The sequence below is a fragment of the Falco rusticolus genome, chromosome 7, assembly GCF_015220075.1.
Source record: "Falco rusticolus isolate bFalRus1 chromosome 7, bFalRus1.pri, whole genome shotgun sequence".
Taxonomy (NCBI): domain Eukaryota; kingdom Metazoa; phylum Chordata; class Aves; order Falconiformes; family Falconidae; genus Falco; species Falco rusticolus.
Genome location: NC_051193.1, coordinates 2,515,896 through 2,532,928, shown reverse-complemented (window position 1 = coordinate 2,532,928; position 17,033 = coordinate 2,515,896). Strand labels below are relative to the sequence as shown.

Below are 17,033 nucleotides of genomic sequence, written 5' to 3'. Positions count from 1 at the left end.
TAGCAGGCTGTGCTGGGAATGAACACAACAGACCATTTACCTCTCCTCTCCACTCCCTCTGTCAGGGCTTTTTTTAACCAGGTATTTGGGGGGGAAGAAAAAAAAAAAGATGACACCAATGGAGAAAAAAGAACTGTTAGTCCAAGGGAGCTTGTGTTGTTAAATACAGAGAAATCCAAGTCTGGAGTCCAACAGAGGCCAAGGTTTCTGGGCTTTGACACAGCTCACAAGCTGGAGCACAATGAGAAAATACGTGCACAGAAATAGCCAGGCAGGATAAAGGATTTACTGCCTCTTTCACAGAAAACAAAAGAATAAGCTTAAACACTCCATTTAGGAGCGCGGGGGAAAAAAAAAACCCACACAACAAACCCAATCTGCACGTAGAATATTTGAGCAGCAGGATTACTGGGAGGTGAAGAGAAACCAAATCCTGCCTGTCCGGGGTGCAGGAGGTGACGAGGACGCTGCGGTGGGGCAGCAGCATCCCCAGGGAGCTTCTCACCGGGCCTGCACTAATCCCCAGCAGCATCTTGCAGCGAGCGCACACACAACAGGCCAGGTCCCACCTCAGAGCCACCCTGTCCCTCCCCACCTGCCCTGCCCTGGGGCAGGTCGGCACAAGCACAACCCAGCTGTGGGTCAGAGCATCCCGGCACAGCCCACTGTCATACTAACATCTGTGCCCTCTCCTGTCTGGATCACTTCTCGTGGGCTGATCCTGGCAGCGAGATCACCCTTTCTGCTGAAGTCCCTCTCCGGGGTCCATCGCGCCGGTGCCACACACCCCAGCTAACGGGGCTGGGGTTGCCTGGCTTTCAGACAGGCTCTTCCATGATGGGAAGGCTCCAGGCTGGTGGCTGCTCTCCATTTTGTGAGGAAATCATCCCAGACTGCCTCCGTGGGGCCACGGCTGGGGAGGCCTGATGGAAGGAGAGCTGGGGCTGGCAGGGGTTTGGGGGAAATTTTCCCTCCCACCACCTCTCCATGTTTGTCCTTGTTGAAGAGGGAAGTTTGGAGTTCCCTGAAAGTTTCCTCCAACTTCTATGAAAGAGAAACTCTTCAGAGAACAGACGGGAACCCAGTTTCCCTGATAAAAGTGCTGCAGTGGGATTTTTTGTGGATTTCTTTTCTTTCTTTCTTTCTTTCGAGTAGCACCAGCCAGAACAGAGCATTGCAACCAGTCAGGCAGAAGGTCTTACCCTTTCCATGGCAGGACACCAAGTCTCCCAGCTGGAGACCAGGACAGAACCCATCCCTGGTCCTGCTGAGAAGCAAGTTAAAAGCCAAAGCCATCATTACTGGGATGAAACACCACAAGATTCACAAACCCGCTTACTCCTCCAGCCTGGAAGCGCTCGTGCCAGAGCAGCTCAGACTGTATTTCTGAAACCCCCAGGCGGCTGGGAGATGCTGGTGGGTCATTTAGTCCATTCCCCCTTTGGAAATGGGGTTTCACTGTGCCTAAAGCACACCCAACGGCTACGGTCAAGCCTAGCCTCCAACATCTCCAGCAAATCCAGTCCTACAACCCTCCTTGGCAGCTTACACACTGCTTAATTGCCCTGATATGCACTGAGGGGTTTTTGGTAAAAAGCAGCTGATTTCTCAGCAGCAACAAATAGTTGGGAAAGCTTTCTCTCTGGCAAACTCTCTCTATTGTTCATCCCTTTCATACAAAATGTTCCTAATGAAGAGGGAAAGAAAGATCTTGGCTTCTTTCAAAACAATCTGAAATATTATATTAAAAACATGCACCGACGGTTGACATATTTAGTGCATTGCTTTATAAAGCAAATTGCCCGAGCTCATTCAGCGCTTGACACCATTACAGCAGCACATAACTACATGGCTGGGAGGATACACTGTAAGAAGTCCCACTCTGGGGGGGCTACGGAGCACCCTGGAGCAGCCAGAGCACCCTGACTCCGGCTTCAGTGGTAGCTGAAAGCCACCAGGATCACCCAGACCCCAAAGAGAGGGGTGTTCAAGCACCACCCAACATGCTAACATGAGGATTACAGCAGGTTTCAGACCTGTGAATCCCCCTTGCTCCTCATCTAGACATCTGCAAAGGTCCGAGGCTGGGAGGATGCAGTACATGCCGTGCCAGGCTCTCCCCGCAATGGGCACCCACGCTGTGGGAGCAAACCTCAGTGTTTCCCTCGCCACACCAAGCCTAATCCCTTGGAAATGGGAAGAACCTCTCAGTTCAGTAGGTTTTGACCTGGGGATGTCTGGGTTTCTGCCCATTTCTAAGGGGAACGGAGACAACCTGCCCTCAGTGGGAGCACATGAGAAAACAGGCACTAGAAGCACCAAAACCTGACAATTTCTGTCCAAACTTCAAGAGAAAATGCACTCAGCGATGCAACCTCCCAAGCTCAGAGCCGCCAGACCTAAGCCCTTGCTGCTGCCAGCCAGGTTCAGCCCCCACATCAGGCAGCTGCCCCTGGAGGCTGGCAGGGTTTCCCTCCCTGCCTGGCACACGCAGGGTCCCTACAGAGCATCCATCCTCTCCCCAGGCATCTTGGAAGTGCTCCAGGATCTGCTGCAACAGGATTTTCCCAGATTTTAAAGTGATGCTCAGAAAACAGACATAGAAACAGCTCTGATCACAAGGCTGGTTTGTGTCCGAGAGCAGCCCAGGGGCCAGGCTAAGACCGGCAACAGTGCCTTAACAGCCCCTCGCTGGAGGCTGCTGTGAGGTATGGCTCCCCACGGACTCTGGTCCATGCCAGCTCCATGTCTAGTTTACAGGAGCAGGGGCAGGAGAAATGAGCAGGTTTTCTGGCACATTGGATCTCCTCCAGGGACCAAAAGTTTTGATGCTGACAAAGCCACTGCACCCTGTGCTGCTGTAAGGGTGCTCAGCCAAGACATTAGGGTGCTCCCAGAGATGATGCTGGCCTCAGCAGGGACATCCCAAGGGTGACCAGCATCCTTCCTCCAGCACAGGAAGCACAGAAGGAACCTCCAAAGGCTGTCATGAAAACGTCGGCACTGAGAACTTGGATTTTCATTATTGTGTTCCCTTCTGAACAACCTGCTATACCATTAATTACCCAGTCATGGGAAGCCAACATTTCAGGTGGGCACCATTTGTGATGGAGGGGCAGACACTCCTCCAGGTGGCCCAGTCTGCACCTGCCAGAGCCCCTGGCTCTCAGACACACAGCTGATTTCATTCTTCTTAGGATCAAACTGAGCTTCAGGCAGGAAATATCCTGCACCCACCACCTACCAACCCCCAATGCTTGTGAGGGTGGTGGTCCTGAGGGAATCACATCTTCCCCTCCAAGCAGGAGAGGGGGGTCTCAGCACAGGGCAGGGTGTGCAGAGCACATTTAGGCACATTTGCCTGTGACCTAACCCCATCTGCAGGGGGGGTCACTAACACTGGGTCCTGTTTCCCCAGGACAGGTTGGTGCAGAGCCAAAAAGCACAGCACAGACAACTGCTGCCCCATGCCAGGACGCAGCTAAAGCCCCCCAAACAGGGCACAGACCTTCAGAAGCCCTGGTGTGCCCTGAGCTCTCTGACCTTCTTTGACTCAGGACTGCAAGCCCTCCAAGAAGGTCCAGCAGCGCCTCATCACTCCCACCCTCTCCAGACCCCCTTGGGGGCACCAGCACCAGCAAGTGGCTACGCTCCCTGAAGCGAGATCCACTGTGCAAGAGGCATCACAACAGATCAGAGGGACCCAGGGCTCCTCCTCATTTACATTCCCCTCCAGCTGCAGCCTTCAACATGGCTGAGGAAGGCAAGGCAAGACAAGGCCTACAGAGAATGCCTAAAGATTATTTCTCTCAGATTCCAATTTATTTTCCATCATTAATGCTTTTGAAAGCCCAACACGTCCTGCAAACAGAAAGAGCATGTTAAACATGCAGGCAGCGGAGCTGCAAAACCAAGATGGGCACGTGCCTGGCACAGGTACCCGGCCAGCTGGGGGGACACGCGGCACCAGCAGGCACCCTGCTAGCAGCACGGCCGAGGGAAGGGCTCTGGGGCCAGCCAGCACCACCCTTGCCCAAGAGAAGCTGCAAGAGAAGCTAGTTATCCCCCACAGAGAGGTCCCTCACACATCTACTCAAGCCTCTACCCACAGCCCTGGAAACGTGAAAGCGTCATCCTGGAAAGCAGAGGTACCGCCAGCCTAGGTGCTGAGCATCACACAGCGACGGAAAGAACGCAGGACTGGGGGAGAACGACTTGCATGAAGGATGAGAGGAGCTGGAGTCTTCCGTAATGTAGAGAAAATTGCTTTCACCAACTATCTGCACTTTTAAAGCAATTACATTTGGGGGGAAGCCGAGAGCACGTCTGAGTGCTGTGCACATGGCGGGTGTGTTTTAAAATGCGAGAACTCAATAAGGAAAAAAATAGAAAAAGAAAATGCTTTTTAAAAAAAATATTTCACGCAGTAGGTACTGAGCAGATAAAATATTTATAACTTAGGGAGGGGACAGCTCTTGGAGGCAGCCAGACATCCCAGCAACGGGATAAGCCAGAGCTCAGAAGAGGAGCCCGGGCAACACGCCCCCACTAAGGGTCCCCTTCCCTCGAAGCAGGGACACCCCCCCCGGGAAGCCCTGACAGCACAGCAGCTGCACGCTGCCTGGCCCGGCAGAAATAAGGCTTGCCTTAATTAAAACACTGTTCACCCTTCACTTCAGCTGCTCGCCCAGGAGTGATCGTAACAAGCAAGAGTCGCTGCGAGGCCGGCATCAGGGTCGGCTCTCAGTGGGCTTGAACACCCTCGAGAACCTGCTGCCCTCAGATGAAAGACGGAGCCACCTTAATGCTTCCATTTACGGACCTGCAGGCTGAACCAAAACTCAGTAAGCAGCCCAGCGCCGACCAGTTAAAGCCTTCCCCGGACCAGATCTAGACTGGGAGGCAGCGGCTTTATTTGGCCATAGATTAGAAGCTCCTTCAGGCTATCAGAAATACTTCTGATCTCCTTGCCCAACAAGCTGTCACCCTTCAGCACCATTTTTCCCCTCTAATCTGCTAGAATTAGGAAGGATCCCAGGCCATAAACACATCTCTAATTACCAAAGCGGCAGGGGCGAAGCTGCCCCGCTCCCTGCAGCCGCTGCACTGACTGCTGCCAGCACTGCTTAGACATCTAATTTATCAGGCGGATGCCCCTTTCACTTTCTGGCCATGTATCTTCCCCTCGTCTTTATCTGCTCTGGGGACAGGTGTGGGAAGTGGAGAAGTGGCATCTGTGGCTGCTGGTGACAGAGCCCCTTTTCAAAAGATGCTGTTCCGCTGTTATTACCAACTCTCGCCAAGTGGAATTGAGACATGAAGTAGATTTGTGCCCAAGATAATGGCGTTTATTAGACAAGCTATTGAGAAGAAAACAAAAGCTAATAGTGGAGAGCCACTAAGAGCAATGCTTAGAGAGAATACATCAAGAATACAAAGAGGAGCAGTGTTAATAGGTGGTGCTTCCCATCAATGATTAGAAACCTTGAGCAGTCCCTTAACGACACCGGGAGAGTGAAGGTTAGTGTCAACCAGCAAGAGGTAACAAACAGTACAAAGGTGTCCGCACCCTCAGACAAGGTGTTCAACCCCTTCTTTCACCGTCAGACATGGCTGAGCATCTCTGCCCCAGGGTGGCAGCCCCCAGCTTGCCCACGACCCTTCTCCTCACCTACACGAGCATCACACAACCAACCCCTAGCCCGTATGCTTTTGCTACACACAGAGATACCACTCCACAGAGCAAGGATTCCGGGATAGCTGCTCTGCCCCCCACCACTGTACCCCACAGCAGCATATGAAGGGAAGGAGAATTAAGTCTCTGCACCCTCCTGGAGCAACCAGGGCACTTCTGACAAAGCCAGAATTGCCTTTCCACAGGGAATGCCTTGAAGATCATGGATCCATCTAGATTTTTCCTATCGGAGACCATCTCCTCACCAATCTTTCCTTGCCTGCTGGTTAACCACCAGCCAGCCCAAGCCCCCAGTGAGATTAGCTGGAGCCTGGCACAATGCTCACACCGAGCCACAGCAGAGATCTTTGGGAAAACAGTATCACATGGGAAAGCAGATATCACAGCTGCTAAACAACTACTGGTCTGGGTCCTTGGTGATTTCTGCTTTCAGATTTCCAATCCAGGCAAACAACATAGGAAGTCCCCAGATCCCCTAGCTTCACGGCCAGCCCATGGGGATAGCTGCTTTCACAGCCAGACCTCTTCATCCCAACCTTCCTCTCCTGCTCTGGGAGGATGCTCAAGGGCTGGGCTGGGGCAAGAGCCGGCGGCACCGGGCAGCGTGGAGGAGGGTGAGCTCAGGCAGGAGCACAAGGGCGTCCCTGCAGCCCAGCACCTCCCAAGAAATTTATTGATTGTGACACACTGTCAAAGTGAGACGCGCCTCATTAGCCAGAACCGAAGCAAATAGGAGGGCTCTTTAGCCAATTTAAAAAAAAAAAATAATAATAATCAGGCATGCTCCATGGAGCTCACCACCTCCCCGCCTTCAGCCCCAACGGCAAGTCAGAAACTAAGGCAAGATGTAACACAGATCAGAGTCACAGCTTCTCCCCTTCCCCAGGATGGTGAATTCCCCATTTCCAGCAAGCAGCAGCAGCCAGGAGCAGCCAGCAACCATCACACAGCCAGGCTGGATCCAGCACAGCCATCTGTAACAACACAGAGCTCCAGGAGCCACACCTGACACTTGGAGAGTTTGAAAATGAGAGGTTTTGTTTCACAGCTCCTGGAGCATTTTATTTCCCAACTCTTGAAACAGAGCTCATTGACTCTCCTGAGTGGCACTCTCTGCTTAAAAAAAATCTATTTTTAAAAGCTTTTCTTTTTTAAATGACGTGGTTTTCCTTTGTGGGTTAAGCTGAGCTGGCACATGCCTTTTTTGTTGTTTTTTCTTTGTGGTTTTCCTCCAAGATTTATCAGCCTTTGGTGCAAAGGGCACTACAACTCTTCTCCAGCTTGCTGGCAATGCTGACCCTCCAGGGTTTTACACCACCTTCCTCCACCCCAGCCTCTTTGCACCATGAGGGAGCCCCTGGCCCTCGGCAGCGTGAGGAGAGCCCCCCCCCCAAGACTCCCACCATGCAGCAAGCTGCTCAACAAGGGGGGCTGCACGGCAAAGCCTCCCAGCGCCTGCAGGACAGGAAGGCGAACGGAGGCAGGACAGGCAGAGGGACCATTGTGATGCCACCAGAGCATCAGCTGCCCCACCACAAGCCAGTCTGAAGTTTCACAAGCGCACGGACGTGCCTGTTGGCAGAGAACACCCCAGCTCGCTGCTGTCCAACCGGGCACCAGAGGAAGGCGGGAGCTGAAGACGGAGCCGTGGACATTGGGTGGATCGGTCGGGTCCAGCACCACAAGATGAGCCTGTTGTCCCTGCACCAGGGGCCAAGGTGCCCCCAGGCAGAAAGCAAAATTCACCTTACAAGGGACACATCCAACAGCTGGCAGAGGCACCCTGAGAAAAGCCCTCTCTCCTCCACTCGGCAAGAGAAGGGAGAGGCTGCTGGCCTGAAAGGTGCCATCACCCATGAGCTCCCCCCGCCCAGGGCTGGCAGGGGACACCCCACCTGCCACAGCAGGGGCCACCTCCAGCCCTCAGCCGGGTGTTCAGGCTGCCCAAGCCCTTTGGTCACCAGCCTAGGAAGGAGCACTAGGCACACGGATGCTTGTCCTGCGCTCCCCTCCCCGCCCCTGGCCCAGCACCAGGCAAGCTGAGCCCAGCCCAGCTGCATTTTCCTAAATTAAACAATAAACAAGGAGCTGTTGCAGATTTCCCTTACACTGCAGTTCCTTATTAATCCCCACAGTAAACACAAAGGGGAAAAAAAAATAATTAACCTAAGAGGGTTGCTTTCTGTTTAAAGATACAAATGGATGCTAAAAGCAGACAAAGGAGCCCAAGCAGATGCAGGGCAGAAGCAGCGGGGAGCTGCCCACCGGCCCCCGGCGCAGGGAGGGCAGCGGGGCTTGCACTGGCCAAGCCTGGGAGCCTCTGGCCCACAGGAACCATCACCAGCACGGGAAGGCAACCCGCAGGGCTGCACAACCCTAACCCCCGGCAGGGTCTGTCACCCTGGCAAGGGCTTTCTGAGGAGCGGGGCCACCCCCCATACACCCCAGCCTGAACCGACCCTCTCCTCCCAGCAGGTCCCCAAGGCTGGGGGGGTCAGTGGCTCCCACCACAGGCGTGAGGTGCAGCACGCCGGGCGCTGGGGGAATGGCTGGGCAGCAAAACCACAATTATTCGCCTGGAAAAGGGCCAGGACACTGAACTAACCCCCTGCACGCGGCGACTAAACCTATGCGAGGAGGCTGCTTTAGTGAGAAATGGCCATTTGAAGCTTAACAGCTCTCACTGGCAGATTCCCCCCCCCTCTCTCTTCCCTCTGTAGCTGCTTCCCGTACAGTGCACCCAGCTAATTAATTACAGAGCACAATCCAATCAGTCAGGCCATCCTATTGCAGTTAAAGGCATTTAAGAGATAATGCCATGAAACTCCAGATGGACTGGCCTGACCCCTGCCTCCGACACCGCTGGGGTGCTCAGGAGCTGCCGCCGCTCCAGCCGACATCCCAGATCCAAGCATACCAAAAAAAGCCCTTCAGACGCTTGCAGTGCTCCTGTGCACGGGTTGCCAAGCCCCTGCTGACTTTAATGAGACCTGTGCCGTCCTCTTCCACTTGCAGCTTGCCCTGGGGCACCCGGGCTCACCGCTGCCTGCAGAGCACATGCTAGCCTGGCTCAACACAAGCACGGGTAAGGGAGATGCCCCCCGCCCGGCTTCTCCTGCTCCGAGTTTGCCCTCAGCGTGGCAGAAGGACAGATTTGAAGGCCAGATGCCAGCCCATCTTCTCCCCCCTGCTGCCGACACATGCCCCACGTATGGTCAGCTGCGGCAGAGGCTGCCTCAAGGTGCTGTGCGCCACTGTTGGGGGTATGCCAGGGCACCCTGATCCTTCCCCGTCTTGTCATAGGGCTCTGCTCCAGCCCCCTGCCACTCCCCCAAATACCAAGAGATGATGGCCACTGCTCAGCAGCAGAGACTGGCCCCGCTGGAGATGGGCTTTGACGGCAAACAGAGGTAGGGGAGTGGCTAAAGTGATGGCATGCTGAACAACCAGCTCCTTTTTGGTTACTGTTGTCAGCACTGACGTGCTGGTCTCCATATGGGATGTCCTCAGCTTTGCAGAGATGGTTTCAATCTCCTCCCTGGGCTAAAAGTGTGGGAGTTCAACAAAAACCTGAAGTGCCGAGGAGTAAGAAGTTACCAGACCCCTTGGACAAAGGTGGGGGCTTGCATTTGGTCTTGAACCAGGCGCTGTCCCTCCCACCGCCCCCAGCAAGGGGTTCATTCAGTGGGTGCCCTTGGTACATCAAGCACCCTTCTTTTCTTAATCACAGCTATCCGAGGTCCAATCCTGACCATGTATCGCTGGAAGCCTGGCTGGTTCCCAAGCCACTCGCTGCAGTGGTATTCAAGGAAAAACCTGTGGCACCAGATCCTGAGCATCCCCACAAAGACTCGGTGTGGCTACGTTGCTTTCTGCCAGCCACGCTCCCAGCCGCCTCATGTTTGATGATGAAAGTGGCTGATTCTGCGATTTACTGACCCTACCCTTGGTTAATTTTGCCTGCCTGGGGTGAAGATAAGCTCTTGGATTTGCAAACATTTTGAGGATTGTTGTTTTAATTATTTCCACACACACACACACCCCATTGTGTGTGCATGCGTCAAAAGCTCTTATGCCTTGGTCCAAAGCCCAAAGTTAAGGCGGGTGATATACATCGAGTCTAAATATGCTCCTGTCACAGGTGGCATCAAAAGCTAGTTGCAGTGGAAATGAGCAAGGGTTCTGCTCTCACTTGGTCCAGCCCATCTCACAGCAGTTTAACCTCCAAGGAGAAGCGAGGAAGAGCCTCTCCTCCTCAATCACGCCTCCAAAACGCCTTTGTCAGACTCAAGCACAGCTAACTACGGCAAGGGACAGAAAGGCTCTTCTCAGAGCTCTCCTCACTCAAGCCAAATACCCAGCTATCCTGCATCAGGACCAGCACCACGCAGGCCACAGTGCTTCAGCACTAAAGAGCATCAACAAGGTTTGCACCCAAACGACAACCTCCGGGTTTCCCTATTGCAGATTTGCAAAAGAGGGACACGACTCTGGCGGGGCTGGAGCACAGCTGCAAGCAAACGGCGGCATTTACCAGCCACAAATGGAAAGGGGACAGTGCTGAGATGACGTCTAATAACTGGGTCTTCCTGAAAACACCGTATCTGCGCATCTACAAAACTCACCATCTTACAAGGACATTTACTGAACATCCCTTACAGTGTCAGCAACAGACACCAGCGATTAGCAAGAGGAGCTAGAACCAACTGTGTGGATGGGGCAGGACCAACCCAGACCTCCAAACCCCAGCTGCTGTTACATGTCGGTGGGAGCTGCGTGAGGGCTGGCTTGTTCTAATCAGCACTTAAAGAAGCACAGCTGACTCCTTACCACGGACCCTAAAACAAGGAACGTAACTACAATAACAACACACCACCAGAGCTTCAGCCAGAAAATCAGCACACCAGCTCCTCGTACCCACATCCCCCCTGAGAAGGCTAAGGAACAAGGACAGAGGACAGCTCAGCACATCTAGATAAAAAATAAAACAAAAGGTGATGTCCTCCTTCCTCCCACTGGTGTGCCCCAGATGGACTCGTTACACGGTCTGGCTGCAGAGAGGCCTCGTTTCACGGTAGATACGGCCACGGTGGGACGCCACGGCAGGAGGACCGTCTGGAGGAACTTCTGCTCTCTGGTCTGAACCCGGCTCCTGGGGCCAGTGATCTCAGCCGGGCGGGATGAGGAGACAGATGCTCCACGCATCCCAGCACTGCAGCCCTGGCAGGGTGGGGACATCCCCCGTGAGCACTGAGCTCCCCTGCTGCAGCCATTTGGAGAGGGAAGAGGCTTTTCCCCATGGAGTCAGGGAACCGAAACTCTCCAAACGCTTATCTCAAGAGCTCCTGTAGAGCGTTACAGGGATACGGCAGGAGGAGGGAGGAGAAGCTGTTCAATAAACCCTGAGGCCATCCCACTTTATGTGCCTAGCCACAGCTCTGGAGTACCTTGGTTCTAGAGGTAATTCCCTCCTCCTTGGCTCCCTGGGGATCCCATAAAACAGGGCACGTCTCCTGACAGCCCCGCAAGGACTCCCTTGAGACTGAAAAGATGAGCTGAAACAAAGCAATGCTGGAAAAGCATCAGCCCCTCAGAGGATGGCATCGACTTGAGGTTGTGCTACCAGCCCAGAGCATCCGCTCTGCACCGAGCCCCCAAAGCAATGCACCAGCGAAAGTTCTCAGCCTTCAGCATCCATCTTCCCTTTGCCACAGCTGTAGCACCAGCATTGCTGCTGGAGCCTGCACCGTCCCATTTTCTGCACCTTGCTATGAACCCTTCTAGAAGCCACCAATTAAACCACTGAACTGTTCTCAGCTCAGCCTCCCATGCATGAAAACGTCCTGTTATTTCACACCTGCCAAGAGTTGTGTCCCAGAAGATTTATCTTGAACTGACACTTGAGGATAATTAAACCCCTCTCTCTCTCTCCTGTTAGCAGCGCAGCAGATAAAAGGAGAGCCCTGGGGCCCTCTGATCGCTGTTGTGGCGGGTTGCTTCTGTACAAGCCAAGGAACATGAGATGAGCCTCAGTTTCTCAAGAGACATGGACGGGGGGAGGGGGCAGGAGGACAGCTTTGCAGTTTGCCCTAATTTGGCAGAGGAGCTGAACAAGACGTAAGACGCATGCAGGCAGCTTCCCTAGCAGGGCAGATCATCTGGAGAATGAAGAGCTGGAAAACAAATGTCTGGGATCGAATCGAACCCACCCTTGTTGCTAAACCTGGGGTATCATCTGTCACTGAGCCATCGGTCCCCAGAGGTCCGGCCATCACGGTCCAGGCACCCTTCCCACCTGCTCCAGCTCCAGCCTGAGCTGCCCAAGGCAGGGCTGGCTCCCACCGCACCCACCGCTACCGGAGGCGCTGGGTGCCCCATTGAGTCAGCCCAAAGTTGGCCGCGTTTGGGGAGTGGGTGGCAAGGTGGGCGAGCAGCCGGCCTGGCAACAGCCCCCTGCTCAGCCCTGCCCGCCCCCCGCCTGCTGCCTGAGGTTGCTGCGCGTACCCAACCTCAAAGCCCAGCTTCGATCCTGGCGGTTTTGAGGTTGGCGCTGAGCATCTGCCATCACCCCGGGCTGGGCCTCCGGCAGCTCGGGCGGGGGGCGGGCGGGAAACCGCGAGCACGGGGACCCCCACCTACCTGCCCCAAGGAGCCCTGCACGCCGCCGAGGGGTCCCTTCCCTCTTCCTAGCCCCGCTGCGAGGGCGGCAGGCGGCAGGTCCCACTTGCTGAGCGATGCTCAGAGAAGCCGCAGGTCCCCAAGGAGCCCCCCCAGCCCCATCCCCCTGCGGCTGCCCCCTCCCCCCGCCACCGTTACCTGCGGGGGCTCGGGCGGCGGCCGGGCGAGACGCGCCGCGCTGCAGCTGGGCTCGGCTCCGCGGGGCTCGGCGCATCCTCCGCCGCTCGGGGCTCGGCCGGGCTCCCGCGCCCCGCTCCCCGCCGCTCGGCTCCGCGCTCCGCCGCACGCGCTCCCCCGCACCCCGCGGCAGCGGCGGGGACGCGCGCATACCCCGGGGCTGGCGGCTCGAGGCTCCGCTCGCCGCCGCGGCGCCCGGCACCTCCCGCCGCCACCGCCGTACCGGAGCGCCCCGCCCGCCCCCGCCTCCCCGCGCCCCTCCGCGCCCGGCCCCGGCGACAAATCGCGGCCGGGATTGCTTTAAAGAGAGAGCGTCCGCAGAGCCGGGGGAGGGGGGGCACGCGGCTTGACCCTCCCCCGGGCTGCACGGCACCCCCCGGCCCCCTTGGGCTCCCTGGGGCGCTGGGCATGCTGTGCGGCCGAGCCCCGACAGCTCAGCGCACTGGTGGCTGCAGCGGTGCTGCCATTGATGGCCTTTGCAGCCATCAGTGCGTTGAGCTGTCGGGGCTCAGCCATGTCCCCCCGCACGGGGCGCGGGCAGCCCTGATGCTGAGCCCCAGCCAGCAGCACACCATGCAGCCCCCCTCCGTTATTCTGTGACAGCGAGAGACACCCCCCAAGCAACCTGGCAGGGGTGCCAGCCTCGTGGGGGGAAATGTTCCTGGATCCCTGGGGAGAACAGAGCTGACTGGGGTTGGGGCAGGTTATCCACTGCCCTGCACCTTCCCAGTGAGCCCCAGTCCTGCTGCAGCTGAGGGACGCTGGGCCAAGCTGTCCCCAGGTGCACAGCACCACCAGCAGCCTGTGACTTACCAGAGGGGCTTTCCAACAAATATTTTACCCATACGACGTCTCAGCAGGATCTGAGGGAAGCCACAGCCTTCCTTGGCACTTGGTGCATTCAGCAATCACGCTAAAATCTCTGCCTGGAGATCATGGGCTCAAGCTGGCAGCTCTGCAGGGAGGATCCTTCGGATCGGCTGCCCACGGAGGAAGCCCCTCTCCTTGCCCCCCGCTGCGCCCCATGCCCAAACAGCCCCCTGAAGAGCACCATCAACTGTTTCTTTGCAAGACCAACTTACACCATGCCCTGCACACATGTGGTGCTCGTGTCTGTACACCTGGCACGGGCCACCTGGCACAGGAGACGCTAATCCAGTGGGAAAGGCATATGAAGCTTTGGCAGAGCCCCCTCCCCAAGCAGCCCTCACCTTCTCCACAGGCCTCCTTTAGTGAACGTCTTCGTGCACTCATCCATAAAAACCATTGCTAATTTGGGGTGCTCTGTTGCAAATTTGCAAGATGATTGAATCGGGCATTGTCCTATTCCCAGACCTAAGTTTATCCCCCTGGCTGGGTTTGCCTTACCCCTTCCCAGGGCTGGAGGAGAGGACCCACCGAGGTCCTCAGTGCCCTGGGGAAATGCCCTGGGCTCCCTTCTACAAGCCAAGCTGCAAGCCCCCTTCCCAAAGCTGCCACCCTGCCACACTCTGGCTTCAGGTATTATCAGATGTTTTCTGATTCTGAAAATCCATCAGATTTTCTCCTGCCAATATCCTCCTCCTGCTTGCTCAAGCAGGAGCAGAGGCTTGCAGGCCTGTGGGTTTTAATCAAACCCGGAATTCTCTACACCGTTATGTTACCTCTGTTTGTCTTGCTGGAATGAAGCAACCTGTTTGGTGAGGTTTTCCAGAGCATCCCAGCCTGTGCAGCCTGGGGGAGTGAATGTGCCCCTGGCCCTGGGCTACCGGCTGGACTGCAGCAGCCCACAGTGGCCACAGCTGGCACGGGTGCTGGTGGGGGTGCCAGCAGTGCTCAGCGCTGCACAGCCACCAGGAGCAAGCCCAGTGCTCCCTGTCCCGAGGAAACTCCAGCCGCCACAGCAAGGGCAGGCAGCCCTGGGGGCAGGAGCAGGCAGAGGGGCAGGCAGCTCGCTCAGGGGGACAGAGCTGGGAGCAGGATGGGAGCAGGCAGCGCTGCGCAGCCCCGGCTCTGCGGCAGGAGCGCAGGCAGCACCCCTCCGTGCCTCACGCTGCGGTACTGATCCTCGCTGCTTTCGCGCTTGGTGTGTTTCATCAGTGAACACCATCTGTACCAGAACCAGGTATTGTTATGACCTTTGAGGCTCCATCCAGTGGTCGCTTCCATCAGATGCTTTTGTGTCTTACGATGATCCCAGGCACGGTGCCAGACTCAGAACACGCTGAAAGCAGGGAACATCTTTCCTCTGGTTTCAGGAAGGAGATATAGCATCCAAAAAACCTGTCCAGGATTTGGGCTAGAATTATTCCTATTCCATTAACACTAGGGATAAGTGAGATAGGAAAATCCACCTCATGGGAGGATTGGAAAGTAATTAATGCATAACATTAGTAATGATCTTCTTATTCCAGCTCTGCTTATTATTACAACAAGCTTTGCTCTAGTCCACCATGATGTGCTGCATAAAGCAGCTATCTTCTGAATCTGATTTCCTGTTTGGAGATGATCTCTAGCTGAGAAATTACCTGCTCTCAAAACTGATTAGAGTCCTCATCAGCAGATTCTTCACCCATCCTTTAGGCAGGCCCTAGAATATACAAGGAATTCAGAATAATTTCATGCAGGAGGTAAAATCTGGAGTTGGTGGCCCAGCTGTGTGCTGTTTCCAGAGAAAATCCAGAAAAAGCAATGACGGCAGCAGGTCGCCAGCCCAAATCCGGGTGCTATGAGCTGCTCCGCTCAGGTCAGTGGATGCTTCAGCTCCTGTGGTGCCTTCCCTGCCCACGGCCGATGCTGGCTGCCTCTGGCTCATCGCCGCGTCCACTCCCAAGCACTTTGGGGGGCTGTCCCCAGCTCTGGGTGCCTGACAGTCCCTGTGCAGAGGGGGCCTGGCATCAGCTGTCCCTGCCTGCAGGAACGATGCTCCCTGCCCTAGGAAACTGGGGTCCTCAGAGGGTGCCAGCACTGCATGATGCACCCAGGACATCCAGAAAGGAGCCTGGAGTGGGCAGGACCCTGCTGGCTCCCACTTCAGGCCCCTGCAGTTGCAGGCAGCTGGTTTTCTGCTCCCTTCACATGCTGGTCCAGCTCCGTCTGGAAAGCAGTGAGGTATTTTTCCTTCTCTGCTTCCCATGGCTAAAAACTGTCTCACAACTCCCATGGTTAAAAACTGTCTCCTAATTTCCAGCCTACATTAGACAGTTTAAACCTATTTGTTCTTGTGCCAGCACAGTCTTTTAGCTTAAATGGTTCCTTTCTGTACCTAGTGTTTACTTGCTTGATATATTTATGGAGAGTAATCATATCCCCGCTTTACCTTCCCTTTGCTGGGCTAGACAAGCCAAGTGCTTTCAGTCTTGTCTTATAAGACAGGCTCTCCATTCCCGCCACCATGCTAACAGCCCTTCTCCGCACCGCTTCCAGCATGAATTAATCTTGCTGGAAGACGGGCCACTGCGGCTGCGTGCGGCACTTTGAACATCTCCCAGTGCCCGGCACAGCCATCGGTGCCTGCTCCACCTCGCCTGATGCCACCCCAAAGCTGGCAACTGCAGCTCGGAGCACAGCAGTGCCACCCATGTGCTGGCCTTCCCCGCGCCAGGTTGTCACCTGAATGAGGTGACGCTGCAAGAGACCTTGCCCTGTGCCTGCAGAACAAGCCTACCCAGCCAGCTCCCCAGGCTGCCAGCTCCTGCCTTCCCCTCCGGCCGAACGCAGCGGGGTTGGGCGCTCCCGCATACTAAAGAGGGTTGATTTCCCTCTTCTCTGCTGCACTGCAACGGTGTACGTGCGGAGCTCTCCCGTGGGGGGTTATAAACTCCTGTAGCCTTAAATGAAACTCACAGAGGACACACAGACTCATCCCACTAAACACAAGAGGGAGATGGTATCACCATGCTCTGATGGTCACTAATAACTTTACCTCTCCTGTGCTATTCTCAGCAGAGATAAACCTCCAGTGTCTGATGAGCCAGAACAGAAATATCCAATGGTTCTCTGTTCTTTTCTATTTTTGCTGCAAGCTGGTTAACCCTGAAATCCAATTACTGCTCATTATTCAATGGAACTTGCCTCTTATCAAATGGACACATTGCGGGGCCGCTGTGCCGACTCCAAGTGCTAATGGAGCTGCAAATTACTCCTGCCATGCTGACGGACCCATAGGTGTGAGCCCAGGGGTACTGCTGCAGCACCCCCATGTACGCTCCGGGGATGCCTACACCCTGCATCCCTTTCCCGTCGCTGCTGAGCACGCTGCCCACGTGCCAGCCACGGGCTGATGTGACCACAGGCTCCCTGGAGCTGCAGGCACAGCGCACACAGCAGCACTGGCTGCGAGCTTCGGCTCCCAAGGTTGCTGCGGCATGTCCTCGCCCTCCAGCCCAGTGCCATGGCCAGAGCTGCCCTGCCTGGCCACCCATGGGTGCCACGGACCCGTCCTGCACCCCAGCACGTGGCTGGGCTTGTTGACTGGGTGCTCGGAGGGGTCAGGCAAGCAGCC

At 55.7% G+C, this 17,033-nt stretch overlaps 1 protein-coding gene across 1 annotated transcript in view; it reads right to left on the bottom strand.

Moving 5' to 3' along the window:
- LINGO1 (leucine rich repeat and Ig domain containing 1) overlaps window positions 1-12,781 on the bottom strand; it is a 169,601-nt gene extending 156,820 nt beyond the window's left edge. The window contains exon 1 of the mRNA XM_037395821.1: window positions 12,512-12,781. The gene's annotated coding sequence lies outside the window, so the exon portion shown is untranslated. The remainder of the gene's footprint in view (window positions 1-12,511) is intronic.
- Window positions 12,782-17,033: the final 4,252 nt, after the last annotated feature.